The sequence below is a fragment of the Mytilus edulis genome, chromosome 14, assembly GCF_963676685.1.
Source record: "Mytilus edulis chromosome 14, xbMytEdul2.2, whole genome shotgun sequence".
NCBI lineage: Eukaryota > Metazoa > Mollusca > Bivalvia > Mytilida > Mytilidae > Mytilus > Mytilus edulis.
The window spans coordinates 47,979,503-47,984,532 of NC_092357.1; positions in this window are offsets into that span (position 1 = coordinate 47,979,503).

Genomic DNA, 5,030 nt, shown 5'->3' on the forward strand with positions numbered 1-5,030 from the left:
GTGTAAGGATTTTGTGTCATGAAGTGAAAACAATATATAGCTGACCACAACTAACAGCCATCACTGAGAACATAAACTTTGAGACTATCATATATATCGTTCTTATAGCTGAATTTGTACAAGAACAACCTTTACCTTACTAGAAACTCTACCTGCATTTGTTTGCAAGAGAATGTTATCATAAGTTATCGCATATTGGTAAGCTTAGTAATTCATCTTTTGTTGCTATGTCAAAATCTTGAACATGAAATGAAATATTTGCCACTGGACATAAAGCAAACACTAATCAGTCATCTTTTGCTAAGCATGCTATGATTGTAGAAAGGATCTAAGATAGCTTATATTATATTTGTTATTGGTAAGAGAGATTTTTGTTTGTTATTGTTGAAATATTTTATAAGTGTTAGATGACACTGCCTTTTGTTTTGAACTGAAAAAACTGAATTTTAATAATTATTCAGATGTAATTATTTGTGGTGTATGTGTGCAGAAAGTCTTGTGATACAGGGTGAAATGAAGTAGTAAACAATATTATATGTATGATTGGTTAAACTATTTGGTAAGCACATTTTTGTAAAATTTTCAGCAGGTCAACATGAACAAAATTTATCCAGAAATGTTTGTATGATTATAGTGAAAAGGAGATAAACTTGAAATGACCTATAGTAGTTTGAAATGGTGAATGTGTATTTTTAATTCAGAGCTGATTTCTTGTGCATGAAGATTAAGACTTTTATTAAATTTGCCTATTTGCTGTCCAATCAAATCTAATTAGATGTATACAAGTTTAACTTTGCATAGTTATATTATATGCAGATATCAATTTTAATAACAATTATTGAGCAAACATTGATATCAACAAAGCAAGCAAGTCAACTAAAGTCTTAATCTGCATGCATTAGGAAATTAGCTCTCAGCTCTCAGTGTAAGAAAATTATTACATATAAAAACAAGCAATTGTGATGTGCATTGTGAAAATGTGAATGTGTAAATGGAAGTGATGTGTTTGGTTGTTATGAAAGGGATTGTCACATGACAAATTAATAACTGGCACTAAATTGAACTTTTGATTAATGTCTTCTGCAATGTCACCTTTCTCTAAATAGCGAAACCAGAAAATGATGTGGAAATTCAATTTCATAATTATTTTTTTTTCATTGAAATCTTTGGCAAAGTCTAATTTCAAGTTGCTTTAAAAACATATACAGTTGGAGTGAAAGAGAGGTGAAATATTGGTGAAATTCTTTATCATCACATTAAAGTATACTGTGGATTATTTTATTTTTTCGTGGGTACCAGTTTTTTGTGGATTGAGGAAAACGATATTTAATTTCATTGTTTTGGCAAAGTCTATATATCACTTCCGAAAATTTGCATTTCATTGAATATTTATATTCCTGGCTCCACTGTACCCACAAAAATTGGTATCCATATCCCTGGCTCCACTGTACCCACAAAAATTGGTATTCATATTCCTGGCTCTACGGTACCCACAAAAATTGGTATCCATATTCCTGGCTCCACTGTACCCACAAAAATTGGTATCCATATTCCTGGCTCCACTGTACCCACAAAAATTGGTATCCATGTTCCTGGCTCCACTGTACCCACAAAAATTGGTATTCATATTCCTGGCTCTACTGTACCCACAAAAATTGGTATCCATATTCCTGGCTCCACTGTACCCATAAAAATTGGTATCCATATTCCTGGCTCCACTGTACCCACAAAAATTGGTATCCAACAAACTTTAAGGAATCCACAAGTATGATATTTTGTTTTCTCATTTTCATGCAGATTCAAGAACATGATTTCTCTGTGTATGTTTCATGTGCGTTTCATTTATCATGCATATTTATGGAATAAAATTTGTATATAAAGAATCTTTGTTTTTTATTGATATGTATTTGGAAAATAACACACACTTTTCTATAAGATGAGTAGCATTGAATTTTACATATTTATCATGTTGACCATAATTTTTTTTAGTAAAGAAAGAGTTCACATTTTTGTCGAATTATTGTTCCTTACCCTATAATTGAGAGTGGATGAGGTCTATAGAATGAAGAGTAATGATCAAAATGAGAGACAAAAAAATAATAAAGAAAAAAAGGCAAATTAAATAAATAGAAAATAATGTTTAAAATAAGTAAAGCATAAAAGAAATTCTCCAAAAGATCAAAAGATTAAAAGATTAAAAAGGAAAGTAATTTTTCTTCATCATTTTAGTAGTGATGTTTCATTGTTATTTGATTTGTGTAAATGAATGGATTTAATTAAGAATTGAATGCTCTTTTTTGTAAATTTATTGGGGTGTAAAAGCGTTGACCGAAGTACATTTTGTATGAAGCGCGGACGCTTTTACAACCCTATAAAGTTACAAAAAAAAGCATTCAATACTTATAATTACATTTTTCCCTATAGGATCATGAAAACATGCATTTTATCAAGTTTTTATTTCATTTACCTGTGCACTTTATTGTGGGACCTTGTGTCATCATGAATGAAAAGTTGCATTGTGTAGTGCAATTGATTAAGGAATATCACGAGATTGCTAGTTAGCCACTCGAATTATATATTATAATGAAACATACATCTAATGTAATTATTTGGAAATGAAATTGGTTATTGTATGTGCTAATTTGAAAAATCATGCGATTAAGGTTTTATAAAGTTGTTTGTTTGTGTTTTTATCAAATTGAATATACAAACCTCAAGTTCCTGGTTTTTGTCGCAACATTGGTATTACTAATTTGCGGTGGTGGTGGCAGCATAGTAAACTAATTGTGTAAAGCTCTTTATCTTACCTCCTATACATTTCCAGGAATATGATTGGTTAAAAGCGTCCGCGTGCAAACCGTGTATATTTGATATTAGGTTAGTAGGGAGGCGGGGCTTATCCCATACACGGTTAGTAGTGGAGTTACATCCCTTTATATTCCTTATTAGGTAAGAAGGGGGCAGGGCTTATTTTATACACGGTTAGTAATGGTGTTATGTCCCTTTATAAAAAAACAAAACGGTACTGAGAAAAAATCTTAAAAATTCCAACAGACGAAGAAATTGATGATTAAGATTGAAACAAATTCATAAAACACATTTAAACCTTACAAGTCATTATTGTTGGCATCTGTTTTTGTAGGATCAATGGAAGTATTTTCTTAGTGCTAACAGTATTGAGACTTGCTCGTTTTGAGAATCACACGTTAAGATAGTCGGTAAGATAAATTCGTTACATAGTGTGCTAGTGACGTAATACGGTATATATGGGGTCAGTAAATTCCATATGGGGATTCGAGCTTCGCTCTCACCCCATATATACCGTATTAGGTCACTAGCACACTATGTAACTAATAGTATTGCAGAATTTTAAAGACATTCCTTGAATGCAGATACCTTTTAAATATGTTACGAATCTTCCATCTGTCCATTGTTCTTGGCCTCATTTTCATAATTCACTAACTGCTTTAAAATGTTTACTTTTTTGGTAATGTGAATTTCTCACTTTTTAGGAGAAGTAGGATAACTATGTCTGGTTTATAGGTTCCTTGCAACGGAAACATGCCTGTCAGACAGGGTTTGCCTGACCTGGACTTCATTTCATTGATCAGTGATCAAGGTTAAAGTTACATGATTATTTCCGTTTCTCAGATACTATAAGCAGTAGGTCAACTATATGTGTTGTGGGGAATGATTTTAGGTTTTCAGTCTGGCTGATATCATCTGAGCTTGACCTCATTTTCATGGTTCATTGGTCAATGTTAGGTTTTTGTGTTTTTGGTTGGTTTTCCAAATGATAATAGGTCAGCTTTGTTTTGAGATACATTATTAGGTGTGCATGTCTGTCTTACAGGTATTATCTGACCTTGACCTTATTTTCATGGTTCATTTGTTAATGATAAGTCTTCATAATTAAGACAGATCTACTAAACCAAGGGGCAAGTAATTCTGCCACATTGTCCTTCTGGGGGAGCCTTGAGTTACTGATAACACTATTTTCAGCCCTATTTTGCTTGAAAATAACATTGTTTTTGGACTTAAATGATAAACATTATGATAGATAAATGAACACTTTAAATCACAAAAATGATCAGAAAAGAAGATCTAGTAACAAGTCAAAATTTGTCGATATAGTTATTAGACTGACACTCTATATAGGAGTGATTGACCTTAATTGAGGATCGTGTGCCCTCTTTTGTGTGTTGAGTAAAAACAAAAGAAGAGTAACTAAACAGACAAAATAATCAACAATCCTAAATCATCAAAGGAGAGATGTTATCATGAATTCTATTCTCATCTACAATGTAAGAGAATTCACATAGACCAAGGTGAGCAACACAGGCTCTTTACAGTCTCTAGTTGTGTTTTTTAAAATAATTAATGATATAAAACAAAAATTTAAAACGTATTTAAAAGCCTTGACACCCATAGACAATAAACTGAAGTCAAACAAAAGTAAAATATCAAAAATAACTCCAGGGAAATTCAAAACGTAAAGTCCTTTATATAATGGCAAAATAAAAAGCTGAAACACATCTAACGAATGAAAAACAACTGTCATATTCCTGAATTGATACATGGGCACATCGTCTTATATCTAGACACAGAACCATGAAAGGCATGAAAATGATATCAAGAGTAAAAGAAATATGACAGACGGAAAGTTCTTCAGATAAGCCATCTATATATATTTACAAAGTATGAAGGATCTTGGTTTTCTATATTCTGAAATATTAACCTTTGAAGAAATTGTTGACGCCGCAACCGCCACCAGATCAATATCCCTAAGCTTTCTACAACATAATTGGCAGGCTCGACAATACCAACGGTATATTAACCCTACGCATTTGACATACCGGTACTCTCGGTGTTAATCGGTTATCAACTATCATAACCTTATGTACAAAGGTTTTCAAAAATGTACAACTGATAACCTTATGCGATAAATAAATACTTTGGGGACATTTACCCTACCTTTTTTTTGATATGTTATGTTGATTATGTATCGCTTGTCAAATATATAGTTAACC